Here is a 14,287-nt window from a genome sequence, read left to right on the forward strand (position 1 = left end):
GGATGCTGGCATCTGAAGTTAGGTCCTCATCTCATATAGCACTTTACTGACTGAGCATCGCCCCTGTCCCCATATGTAATTTTTATAAAGCTGTAAAATGAGAATAACCAAGAAAGCCATTGGGCCTAATCACTACCACTCAGCAGAAAGGACACTGTTCATAATTATAGATAAGAAGCGAGGTGGGAATGACATTGCCACAGAGCTATTAAAACATAGGATACAGGAGCATACGTCCAGCACTTTAGATAATTCACTTATTACTAATGAAGCGATTGACGTGGGGAGGAAACAAAGAACATAATGGGATTCTCCATGACGACAAGGGAAGCAATTTGAATGTAAAAGTACTGAAGAATTTTAAGCTCCTTTACAGAGATGACTACTCAAAAGCCTTTATTGGAATCCTAAATTAAAATATTTGGATCTGCATAAAATGTGGGAGAAATCTGAATCCTCGCAATTCACAAACATGGATGTGGCCGATCTTAAGTATCTGAAATCCTGTGTCATCTAAAACGGTCCTCAGGGCCTGGCATGTCCTGGCTTCTTTGGTGTGAATGGGTCACCCACAGTTGGCATGGGTCCCTGAGTTCTGACTCCTCTCACTGAGAGACTTGGGCATGCCTGCTGATATGAGGGCCAGCTCACACTAAGATTTCTCTGAACATCAGAGCCTCAGCGGGACAAGAAGAAAGAGGGCCGGTCACCAGAGGAGTTCACCTACTTCAGTGTCCCCCGAGGGCCACTGAGCTCCCAAGGCACCAAACTCAAGATTTCTTTGCAGAACTAAGAACAGATGTGTGCAGGGCCACTGTGACCTCCATCCACAAGTCCACTCATGATGCCGTGTCTACAAAAGATTTTAAAAAAATACCCTCATTCAAACAAAACATACTTTATAAGCTCCTTTCTCTTTATGACCGACCAGGTGAACAGGTGTGTTTTGCTTCTCAGTTTTTTGTCTTAAAGGGAAACTAGCTGGAAAATTAGGAAGCTTCCTCTAATAAGGTATAATAATACAACATTTGTGTGTGTGTGTGTGTGTGTGTGTGCACATACACACAGTCTCTCTCTCTCTCTCTCTCTCTCTCTCACACACACACACACACACACACACACACACACACACACACACATACACACACCTATTCAAAGAGTGTAAAGAAAAACTTCTGATGTCGGGTCTTGCTCTGGCACTCTTTGCCTGATCCCTTTGAGAAAGGCTCACTCAAGAAACCTGATGCTAGTCTGGTGGTTAGCAAGCTGCATTGATCTTCCTGCCTTTGCCTTCCCCCTGCAGCAAACAGCTCTGGGGATGCAGGCACACTACAGCTGCAGCCCTGCTGGGTTGTTTATCAGTAGCTGCTGAAGGTCTGCAGTCCCATCCTCAAGCTTGTACTGCAATTGCTCTTACCCAGGGAGCCACCTTCCAAGCCCCTTATTTTTTTTTTAAGTCAGCACATAAAAATCAGGAGTAACTTTATTCTGTTTGTTCTTGTCATTCTCACCATAAACACTTGAATATTTTCTGGCATATCTCTGGTAGATATTGAAAGGTAATTACATGGCTGGCCTTTTCTTGAAATAACACCAGAGTAGAATTTAAGTAAGTTGTTGAAACCATGTTTATCACCCTTGCCTAGATAGCCTTTGGACATTTTGATATAGCCCTTCTTTTTCTGATATACATCCATATACACTCACACCTTGGATCTAAATAAAGGATGTGGCAAATGCTATATTTATAAGCACGGGACACCTTCAGTTTTCCGTGAACACAGGTTTTTAGACTTATAGCTTCCTTTTCTAAAAACATGTACCTTGGTATTTAAGACACCATCTCACTCAACAAGGTTGGAAACAAAGAGACATTTGACAAGGAAAAATGAGTAAGGACATCTTAGGGAGGGACATCATCAGCCCCTTGAGAGTGCAATTTATATTTTCCTTTGCTGGACTTCTCTTGAAATGGCAACAAGGCATTGCACGTGATTTCCTCTACATTTTCACCCTCTGCCTCTCCACAGGAAGCTGAAGGCGGAGCTAACCACAAAGGGAGCCCAACTCCCAACACTCCTGGCAAACTTATCTGCTGTTGGTTCAGAAGGAATTTCAAAATGACTTAGGCTATTCTCAAATAAGTATCCCATACTAATTGGCTATTTGGCTGTTGGACTGAGCTTTGAGACACTAGGTAGGGCTGGCTGGCCTGGAACTCACTACAGGCCTCAAACTCATGTCTATGAATGACAGAATAAGCCACCACAGCCAGCCAGAAGTCATTTTTTTTTTTTTTTTTTTTTTTTTTTTTTTTTTTTTTTTTTTTTGGTTTTTCGAGACAGGGTTTCTCTGCAGCTTTTTTAGAGCCTGTCCTGGAACTAGCTCTTGTAGACCAGGCTGGCCTCGAACTCACAGAGATCCACCTGCCTCTGCCTCCCGAGTGCTGGGATTAAAGGCGTGCGCCACCACCGCCCGGCCAGAAGTCATTTTTTACAGCAAAGACCACTCGTGATTTTGTGGTTCTGAAACAGGTAATAGAGTACCGACCTTCAGTAATGGCTTGTTAAGCTACTGAATGAATTAATAGATAAAGTTATCTATGAGATTATGATGTTTAACCATAGAGTGAATCATTGCCATTTTATTTCCAAACCAATTGTCACCCATTATCATTAAATCTACCAAAATCACATCGGTAAATACGCCTAGCTTTATTTTGTGCAATTTGATACTTGACATAGAAATAAAGTTAACTATCAACAAAACAGGACTGGGCTGAAGGCATGGCTCAGTGGGTAAGGTGCTGGGCTTGCAAGCCCAAGATCCCGTGTAAATAGTCTAGGTGTGATGGGCACACAGATAAACACACCCCTCCCCCCAAAACAAAGAAAATAAAGAAACTGAAATGAGGCAAAGAGGGTTAATGAGCTAAAGTGAAACCTAAGTGTCAGTAATCAAATGTTCAAGGAAAGACATTTTGTTAATAGAAAGTAATGTTTTAAATAATTGTTAAAGAAAAATGAAAGGAAAATGCCTTATACACAAACTGAGTTATTTAATCAAATGCCAAAAGAGTCTTCACACTTATTAAATAATCATGTAAATTAAGATTAAGTACGTTTTTGTGCTTGGAATAAATATCCAAACCGGAACAGTGCAAGCACACTGAAGACAGAGTCAGGAAGAGGGGCAAGTGTGATGGACCAATGGCCTGACTGTTCTTCAGGTGACTTCCTTCTATAAGACACAGATGTAAGGATTGCAGAGACATACAGGTTTCCACAGGAGCCCATAGTGGCTGATTTAGAAGGAGAGACATGTGGCACCTGTAACCACTCAAAGCTAAGGACTTTGGCGGGGCTAGACATCACAGACACAAGAACACAGCTCTAGGGGTCTCCTCAAGTTGCTTTAGTTCTATGAAGATGAGTTGGGCTGATTAAACACCTCATCCTTGGCAGAAGCACTTCTGACTAGAGGATGAGCCTATGGCTTGTGGAGTCACCTCACATCTCCTATGAAACAGAATGGGATCTCAGACATTTAATGTGATATTTTCTCTCCAAATAAGATAGATATCACATACATTAGCTTATGATAACCAAAAATGTACTAGCTGTTGCTTCATGGGAACAGCATGTGGAAGTGTGTCTAAGTGTGTATGTTGAGTCTGTAGAGGTTTACAGACAACCATGAGTAAGATTCTTGCCTGGAACTTGTCATTTGCTATAGTATTTTTTTTTTAATTTTAAAATCAAATTTTTGGAGCCAGTGGGTCAAGGAGCTTGTGGCTAAGTCTGAAAATCTGGAAGGAGAGAATGAAGTCTGCTAGTCCTCGGACCAGGACCACATGCATCATGGTGCACAGGGCATGAGCACACACATGCACATGCAAATAAGTATGTACATTTTAATGTAAGTCCTCATAATCAGACCTGAAAGAATGACTATCTCTTTGTCAAAGTGGATACAGATGCTATCAGAGACAAAAGACCTTAGGTTCTCCAGTCCCTCATTCATAGTCTGTTAGCCACTACAGGAAAATCCTTTCTCACTAGCAATGTGTGGAATGCACCCATAGGAATGCTGCTCCCTGTCCCTGCCCTTATCCCAAGGATAAAAACCACCAGGTGCAAGGCCAAAGACGTGGTATCCCTAAGACAAACTTGCCAACTGATCTGTATCTTACACGAGGAAGACACCAACTTTATGACTTATGGAAGAATCCCAGAACCACTCCCTCAACCTGCTGAAAGCAGCGTGGAATGCTTCTACGTATGCATGCAAATGAGAGGCTAAAAAGAAAAGCTATGGAGGATGGAAGTGGGGGATTGTGCAATGGGACACATGTGACATGAAGTAGACAGCAACGAGGGGAAGATGGAGGTGTACAAAGGAGGGGCGTCTGGTAGACAGGGGATGGATGAAAATTAATGAAAACATATTTTGTTTGAAAATGCCACAATGAAACTTAATACTGTGTATGGCGGTGAAATGATTTAAAATAGATTAATAAATAAAGTTTTGTCTGACACAGGCAGGCCAGCCTCTCTCTGAAGTGTTGGCCTATGGACCTCTCGCTTTTTCCATTACTCTTCCTCTAGAGCAGTAGTTTCCATCATGTGGGTTATGACCCCTTTGGGGTCAAAGGACACTTTCACAAGGGTTGCCTGAGACCATCAGAAAACACAGGTATTTACATTAAGATTCTAACAGTAGCGGAATTACAGTAGCAACAAAAGGCATTTGAGGACCTCTGGTCTAGGAAAAAAGCTTCCATTTAAGCTTTTGCCTAAGAGCTTCTTCTATATCAGATTTCTTTCTATTATTAATGGGTTAGAAGTCCCTTTTAGTCCTATATCAATGGCTACATGTTTTTTTTTTTTTTTTAAAGGAAGGTTTAGTGGCACATATATCCTGGAAGCAGAAGCAGGCAGGGAGATCAAGACATGTTTGAAATACCGGCTGAGTCCAGTATCAACCAAGGTACAAAGCAAACTCTCTCTCAAAACCAACGGTGTTGGTCACTGAGACGAGGTCAGCTGTTAAAGGTGGGAGTCACAGGAACCTGGCAACCTGTATTTGACGTCCAGAACTCACATAAAGGTGTAAGGAAACAACTGTCTCCAGAAAGTTCTCTCTGGTCTCTACACATCTGCCTTGGCACACCACTGCCCACAACATACATCCTATTTTCCCTTTAAAAAAAAAGAGCAATGGTCCTGAGTCACAGAGTGTGCAGAGGTGACGTAAAAACTAAGCCCCCTTCTTCCCTACCCATGGACCAACTTTTTCTCATGAAACAGCTTTTCCCCCAACTGCTTTTGTGTGTACGGAGACAGACAGGGAGAAGCTAAGCTAAACTCTAGTGTTCTGGGTTGGGTTGGCCCGCTCAGCTTCCTCTTTACAAAGCATCCTAGAAGGATGTGCAGACTCACTGGCCTCCACCAGCTTGGCTGTCCTTTCTGTGTCTCACTGTCAGAAACGTCTCAAGAATTTGGATACTGAGAAGTGTCACTTAAATTAGGCAACACACACACACACACACACACACACACACACACACAGCAGCTGGGTTAAGTCACTTAAGTCCTAGCATTCAAGTGACACTCCTTTGCTGCCCCTCCTCAAATGCCAGATCAGGCCACATGAAGGCCTGGAGCTGCTTCCGCTCAGAGAACAGTGCAGCAGCTGCTGGGGGTTGGCTGGGGAGTCTCAGTTCTACTCCTGGCCTCCTGCCTCCTCCAGGCACTCTGGGGCACGTGACCAAGGAAGCAGCTGAGCTCCCACCTTCAAGAGGAAATGCAACAGCCTTGTCCCCCACCCCAGGCCACCTGCTCCGGCAGGCACTGACCAACCAGCAGCAGCCTGCTCCCCTTTCATGGGTCCGGCAGCTGCTGGTTCACTCAGAGACAGGCCTGGGCCCTTCACAGCGAGGACAGAGCTGGGCATGGGAGGTCATCTTGAATGCTTGGGCCAAACATCTGTGGATTTGAATTGTGGGGAGTCAGAACAATGTGTCCAAGTGGCAGGGCTCCTGTCAGATTCCAAACACTGCGTTCAGTATGCCCTGCAGACTTTCTATAACATACTATACTCTTTTACCGAGCAGATATTTTCGGTTTTGGTTGTGTGCTGGCATGAAAATGTGCCACAAACATAGGGGACTGTTCAAGTCACCTTTAGGTTCACCGATTGATTTTTTTAAAAGAAGACCCCTCTAGTATACAGCAAATCACACATCACACACACACACACACACACACACACACACACACACAAGACTGGAGAAATAGCTCAGTTGGCAAAAATGCTTGCCTTGCAATGGTGGGGACCTGAATTCATCTCTGGCAGCCATGTAAAAAGGTAGGCATGGCAACACATTCTCGTAATCCTACTGCTGGGTAGGTAAAGACATGCAGATGTTTCATGCTAGCTGCTCAGTCAGTATAGACTAGTCAGTGACTTCTCGGTCAGTGAGAAATACTGTTTAAACAAAACAGGCTGGCAGTTTCCTAGTCAGGACACCCAAGGTTTGTCTCTGGCCTTCACACACACACCGCATACATGTGCATATGCACAGACAGGAACACGTGCACACACAGACAAAATGAAACAAACACAGGACATCTGGTGCCTTTGTGCAGTCCAAGACTCAGAGCATGACGTCCTGAGTACCCCAGGACACTGAGGCAGCCTCAAGTGTCAATCACAACCACTTCCCAGGGCTCCCGTAGAGTCTGAACCTTGCAAAACAGAAGTAGACAGCCTACCCTGCCCAAAGGCTGTGCAGTGGGCTTCCCAATTCTTGGAACCGTGGCTCCAGTGCCTTTACCCTTCCTTACTCTGGTCTGTACAATGAAGAGACACGCCTGATTTCAGACAGTGGCCATCCTCTGCTTGCTCTGAAACCACACCCTGAGAGTCATTCACCATGACTATGCTTGGTGCTGTTAAAAATACATCTAGAACAGAGAGAGGCAAAATGCCGATACTTTTGCGTCCATATGGATACTCAGAATAGATGATTCTATTTTGTGTATGTATTGATGTTTTCCACAATAAAAGGTTTGATGTCTAAAATTTAATCTTTGGCATTAAATTCTAGGCAGATGCATACACTATGCTCATTTGTGAGCCAGGTGGGAGGCTCTGATCTGCAGGCAGTGGGTATGTCCAGAGGAAGTGTGAGGAGCATGGAGACCTCTCATAGATGGGTGACCTGGAAGCCTGCTGGACTCCAGTCAATGCTTTCCTCCCTGGTAACCCTGTAAAGCAAGAGCTTTTAAACATGAACTTGAAATATGCTTGGGCTCAGATGTCACAGAATGCCTGGAGTTGGTTTTCACCTTTCTGGTGGAGTTCAGGTCATACACACAAAGGTCTCCTTCTAGGACAAGTGCTACTAAATATGAGCCTGTGTGTGTTCTCATTTGTGTGTCCATATGTGTGCCTGTGTGCATATGTGTGTTTGTGCGTGTGCATGTGAGTGGATATATATGTGACTATGTATCGGTGCATGTTTATACATGTGTGAGCATATATGAAGATCAGAGGTTAACCTTGAGTTTCATTCTTCAGGTGTTGTTCACTTTGTTTTTTTGAGATGAGGTCACTAATTGGTGCTTGCCAATCAGGCTAGGTGGGTTGGCCCGTGAATCCCAATGACATGACTGCCTCTTCCTGCCCAATGCTGGGATTCCAAATGTGTACCACCACGCTCCCCTTTTCTTTGCTTGGTTCTGGAGGGTCGAATGCCTAGCCTCACGTTTGCACAGCCATACCACCTTCCTGATCCTCTCCAATGCCAAGTCAACTAATTTCAAGCCTCCTTTTCCTTTGTTGCCAACTTGATGGGATTTAGAATCACCTAGGAGACACACCTCTGTGAGGGGCTTTCCACAAAGGTTTGAGTGAGTGGAGAAGACCCATCCTCAATGTTAGAGGGTCTGTCCCATGGACTGGAGTCTTGCCTTAAATCAAAGGCAGGAAATGATGCTGAGCATGGCACCCATCTCTCTCTGCTTCCTGACTACAGATGTACCGAAGTCAGTTGCTTCCTGCTCCTGCCACTGTGTCTCCCCTGTCAGATGGGATATACCCGCGACAGTGGGCCAAACTGAATCTTTTCTGCCTTAAGTTGCTATTGTCACAGCAATGAGAAAAATCACTAATCCAGTAGTAAGTACCAAAGACTGGGAATCCACAGTCAGGAAACCATTTTAGCTCCATGTCCTCCTGTGAGTCTGGAAGAGGCCATTTTCTTTGTCTTAACTCTGCAGCTTTCCCTCGGCTCTTTCCGGTTTGCTCTCCTCTCAGCCCCTTGACTGTGCTTATCTCCAGAATGCTACTTGGTAAACAAATAGACACACCCTTCCAAAGACTCAGTAGTACCTATAAACCCCAGGAATTGTACACTATCTACAGGGACCCAAAAGGAATGCCCAATGTTCCTGTTTGCAGATTGTTAACTTCTGGTTATCTGCTCTCAAACGTCACGTGTGTAATTCCAAACAAACAAGCAAACACATACAAAATGTGTTTCCTTTCATGGCATGAATTCTCATCCACACGTGCAAAGTTATTCTTGTTGTTTATTTGTTTGTTTTTGTTTTGTTTGTTTCATCTTAACATTCATAGGGTATTTCATCCTCTAACTACAAGTTTAAACCCTGCTCTTTTAGGTGTCTCGAGAATTACACCCCCAATAACAAACCACCAGCAGCAAATACTCTGTACAAAGCATAACAGGAACCTAAAGTTGGAAGGAAGAATAGTGGTGTATGAGTTAGTAGCTGTGGGGGCGTGTGTTAGTTAGCTTTATCACTGAGGTCAGAGGATCCCATACAAACAGCCCTTACACAAGAAAGTATTTCAGCTCCCGGTTTTGGAGAGCTCTGATCTTCCCAGCAGAGAGACTGTGCCAACCCTGTGTGGCTCACTACATGCTTGCCCAGGAAGCAGAGAGAAGAGCAGGTCAGCTGTCAGCTAGCTTGTTCATTTTTACTTTTCTATTCAACTTGATTGCCCCAGTGTATGAGATGTTACTACCTCCATTCAGGATAACCTTTGTCCCTCAGTTAGCCTTTTCTAATAAATGTTCTTAAAGACACTACCAAAGGGCTTTCTCAATCTCCCCGGTGATTCCAAACCAAGTTAACCTTTAAGCAGAACCAAGACTACTCCAATGCAGTTGTTCTCAGCCTTCCTAATGTGGTGACCCTTTAACACAGTTCGTCATAAAACTATTTTCTTTGCTACTTTGTAACTGTAATTTCCCTCATGCTATGAGTCATACTGTAAATATTTCTGGAGCTAGCAGTTTGCAGAAGGGGTCATGACCCACAGGTTGAGAACCACTGCTCTAAATGATCATTGGCTTATAGAATTATCACATTTATTTTATTTTATTCTCTCTAGAACTTTAACTTTCCATTCTGCATGAGTCCGCCCAAACAGAGGTCAGACAAGTTCAAAAGCACCCTTTCTCCTGAGAGACATGTGTTATCAGCAGGAAGAAACAGGGTAAAAAAAAATATAGAGTTGGATACTGTTGATTTTCTTTAAATTTATAATAGATCACTAGAAATTAATGTACTCTTCTTTCTTTCCTCTGTTCTGTATGCATTTCCAAGTTCCAGTTTCCATGAAAAATGTGCACAGAACCACTCTAGAATTCCCCAGGAAAAATGGCATAAGTAACTCAGATGTTATGTTCCTGGGTGCTGAGCAGAAAGAACTTCACAGTACTGTTGCTAAGGACTGGAGTCTCTCTCCACCCGTGTGTTTCCCACTCACCTCCACTCTTCTCTTTGTGGCTCCCCCTAGGGGTGCTGAAGCTTTAGCACCTAAGTTAGTCATTTTGCTCATCAACTCATCAGTGACCGATGTCATGAACATGGCAAAGAATTCACAGGAAAATGTGCTGGAGGCAGCATTTGATGCTTTGCAAGGCCAAGAAGATTTGTATGGAGGTGAGGAGGACCTGGCTTTAACTGTCTGGGTAGTCCGTGTGTAGTGAGGAGCAGATAGGCTGCATTCCTGCCGCCCAGCTCCCACATGGCTAGCTTTACATCCGAAATAACAACACACAAACTGCATTCATTTAAACACTGCCTGGCCCATTAGTTCTAGCCTCTTACTCACATCTTGATTAACCCATATCTAATAATCTGTGTAGCACCATGAAGTGGTGCCTTACCAGGAAGATTCTAGCGTACGTCCATCAGTATTTATGTAGACAGTCCCCAGTAATATCGGGAGCAATGAAAAGAGGTTGTGAAATCCGCTCCTAGTGGGTGATCCACAAATTGGAAGGGACACACTTTCTTTAAGAAATTTGTGCCTGGTGGTGGTGGCGCACAGCTTTAATCCCAGCGCTTGGAGGCAGAGGCAGGCAGAGCTATCTCAGTGAATCTGAGGCCAAGGCCAGCTTGGTCTACAAAGTGAGTTCTAGGACAGCCAAGATTGTTACACAGAGAAACCCTGTCTCAAAAAGCAGAAGAAAGAAAGAAAGCAAGAAAGCAAGAAAGCAAGCAAGCAAGAAAGAAAGAAAGCAAGCAAGCAAGCAAGCAAGCAAGCAAGAAAGAAAGAAAGCAAGAAAGCAAGAAAGAAAGAAAGAAAGAAAGAAAATTTGCCCTCGGGAGTTGGAGAGATGACTCAGTGGTTAAGAGCACTGGGTTTGAGTCTCTACACCCAAATGACAGCTCACAACTCTCTGTAACTCCAGTTCCAGAGACTTATAATGTCCTCTTCTAGCCGCCCCAGGCACTAGGTACACACATGAACACATACATACATGCAGGCAAAATACTTATACACATAAAACAAAAATTAGTCTTTCTAAAAGAAAAAAAGAAATTAGCAATCAGCTTAAAACAATCACACAACTTTTCCCAGTGCTAATTTTGTTCTTCAATAAGTACTGTAGAAAAGAATTTTAAATAAATCCTTATTCTGGTCTACAAGAGCTAGCTCCAGGACAGGCTCTAGAAACTACAGGGAAACCCTGTCTCGAAAAACAAAAACAAAACAAAACAAAACAAAAAAAAAAACAAAATAAATCCTTATTATACAGTTTCTAGCATTCAAGGGAAACAGACTAATTCACGGTTCAAAAAAATAAATGAACAAACAAATAAATAAACAGAATCTCTCTTACATCTAACAGCACGAACAGTTATACAGATCCTTAGTTGGGGCTTAGTAATTCTCTTTTGGACTCTCACCAGGAAGTAGAATTTGAAATGGTGTGACTTGTTATCACACACCGAAGAGTGAGTGACAACCATCTTCCCTCCCCCCACTGCCCCATACCTGCGTTCAAGCATGAATCTCCTGCCCTAATCCTTTCTTTAGAGATGGCATGGCTACCGTGTAGGGAGGGCAAAGTCTGCATGCAATGTCTGAGATGGATTGAAAGAGAAAAAAGAAGGTCAAAGTTGACATTCAAACTGAGGATCTGTGGAAGAGAATCAGTCAGAACTCAGGCCGCTGGCTTCCAAAGAGACTACGCCAGCAGCAAAGTGCAGCCAAGAGCTGGAGGTCCTCTAGTGACCCGCCACCTGTTACAGACGTCACCATGCTTCTTTTTCAGAGGTGTGAATTGACTAGTGTCCTGCGCCCCCCGGATAAATGAAAACAGTCATGTCAGAGCAAGCGTGTCACAGAGTCTTTGTTCGTTTAGGAGCAGTGCATCATGGTCGCCTCTGAAAAGGCTGTGTTTAGGGCAGTAGGTCCAGAGCCCGAGTCCGAGAGAATGAAGCCAAGGAGGCCTGTCCTGGCAGGAACCCTGCTCTGCCCCTGGCAATGAGTCCCATGCCTCCCTGTGCCAGCAGATGGAGCAATGCACACCTGTCATGAAGCAATCTTGTTTTATTACAAGATCTTACCCGAGTGAGTCCCTATGTACACAGGTGTCCTTGTGCCCCCCAGGACATCCTGACTGAGCTGCCCCTGGAGAGTACAGGCTCTGGGGGAAAGCACGGAACCTCTTTGCCAGGTAGAACTGTATACCCCCTCCATCTCCAGCCTCCGGTTTTCCCTTCTCTATAATAAATCCACCCCACTGTTTGTGACAGGTGGCTGCTCTGAAGCTGTGCCAACCCACAGAGTGACTCAGGAGTCACCTCCCTACCAAAAGCCCTGGCTGTCCCTGGGCTCACCCCAATGCTCCTGGGTTCACCCCAATGCTCCTACCAGGCTTCATGTCTCCACTTTACCTCAGAGACAGGATCCCAGAGTCATTAGTCAGGTTAGAGGCTTCCCAAGGCACAGAAATCAGGCTTTCTTATGTCTGGGTACCAAAGACCTAGAAAATAATTTGGACTCTAGTAGGAAGTTGATGTTTCTAAAATTAAGGCTTTACATTTGTTTATATATTGGCTATTCGTATTTTTTACTATCATACTCTAAGATGGATTTTGAAGACATAAACTAATCGAAGCTTATTACTGTGACTGAAGAACAGACTCGGAATCATGAAATATCTTTCAGGCATACGTGGACCAACTCACACAAGAAATCCTTTACTGGCACAAGAGGACATCATTCAGGTGATGGCTTAAACCCAATTTTCCCCAAATAAGTCCTAAGTCTCGTCAATAAATAGTAATTGAGTGACTAGGTGTGATTTTTGTCTTCAGAGACTGGCGTTGGCTCGGTGAGAAAGTTACAGTTCTGATCAGCACTAATACTGACTTCCGAGCAGCCGAGTTCTACTCTGTAAACTGTGAAAGACCCGAGGGGACCCTGAGCAAACCCGTGTGTGGGTCACTGTGCTTCAGTTAGGTATGGCCTGTGACAAGTCATGCAGATTGGCTGTTACCTGGTTGTTTCTTAATGTTCACCCCCTCATTTCTTTTTCTATCTCTCACTTTTTTTTAAAGAGAGGGTTTCATATATCCTACAACAGCCTTAAAGCTGAAGGTGAGGTTGACCTTGAACTTCAGCTCCTCTTACCTCCACCTCACAAGTTCAGGGGTTGCCATGTCCTGTGTACAGGGTGCTCGGGATAGAGTGGGCTTCCTTCATGCCATCAACTGAGCACCATCCCCAGCTGGGTATTTACAATGAAATACATAGAACCCACAGATGGATGCAGAGTGGGTCTGACCACAGAATGAGAGTTAGAGTATGTTCCCTGGGCTAAGGCTGTGAGTCATAAGATTTGGATTCACATACGTGTGTGCATGTGCGTGCATGCACCGAGATTCCAAATGAAAGATAGGTTTTTTTAAATGGCTGTGTCCAGAAAGGGTTTCTGCTGTCGATCTCAGTGTGTTTCCTTTCTGTGCGAGATGAAGCCAAAATGATGGAAGATATATATGCACATTGTCTGTTGATTTCCAGAGTTATCAAGAGAAAATGCAAGCTACGTTGGGGTTCCCGCCGTGAAATCCAAACACTATTGTGAGATTCAAAGGCCTTATCATTAAACTATGAGGCTTGATGCTGCTGATGAAGGCAGAGCATCTTAGTTAAAACAAACAGATGATTATCTTGGACAGCAGCATAAACAAGACCCTAATTCATGAAGCTGCTAATTGCTCTTCACAGCTGCAGAAGACTGGCTGCCGATTCTCTCAGCATGTACGCTGCGACCACCATTTGCAGAGCCCTGAAAGCCAGCACAGCACACATCGGCCACACACTAGAGCCACGGTCAAGGGCTGGCTCAAAACAGACTACAGCTGGAAGGATCTCTGCCTTTCTAGATAGATATGTGCTTACCTCGATGGAAGTCTTAGCATTCAGCTCAACTAAATCACTTCTGTCCATCACCAGACTCACTGATGTGCTCTCAGGAAAAGGAACTTGGGCCCATTCTTCTTACACGAGAGAAAAGGATGCCGTATGTATATTTGTGACAAAATGAACCACAAAAATCAATGTTTCCATGGTGGGATCACAACTACCATAGCTGGTCATATTGGATTCACCTTCAACACAGAAGCACTTACACATCCCATAAAAATAACAGCTATTGTGGCTTCATTTATATTTCATGTGCCAAGTGCACAAAGGATCGTTTTATATATGATGATTTTAGTGCTTGGTGCAACTTATTTATACATAATAAAGAAGGGGAAATGGATAAAGAGGAAGAATAAAAAGAAAGTAATAATAACAACCACAGGAGGGATGAGCGGATGACTCAGTGGGCAAAGGTGCTGGCTGCAAGCCTCATGACTCGAGGTCCTTCGCTAGGAACCACATGGGGGAAGGACAGAACTGACCCCTGAGAATTGTCCCCTGACCTCCTCATCAGTCCTTGCATGCATAG

The 14,287-nt window shown here is 44.0% G+C and overlaps 1 protein-coding gene across 1 annotated transcript in view; it reads right to left on the reverse strand.

Annotated features, from left to right (window-relative positions):
* Arpp21 (cAMP regulated phosphoprotein 21) overlaps positions 1 to 11,366 on the reverse strand; it is a 142,747-nt gene extending 131,381 nt beyond the window's left edge. The window contains exon 1 of the mRNA XM_038321389.1: positions 11,320 to 11,366. The gene's annotated coding sequence lies outside the window, so the exon portion shown is untranslated. The remainder of the gene's footprint in view (positions 1 to 11,319) is intronic.
* Between the last annotated feature and the right edge of the window lie 2,921 nt (positions 11,367 to 14,287).

This window comes from Arvicola amphibius, chromosome 3 (assembly GCF_903992535.2).
Source record: "Arvicola amphibius chromosome 3, mArvAmp1.2, whole genome shotgun sequence".
NCBI classification, from domain to species: Eukaryota; Metazoa; Chordata; class Mammalia; order Rodentia; family Cricetidae; genus Arvicola; species Arvicola amphibius.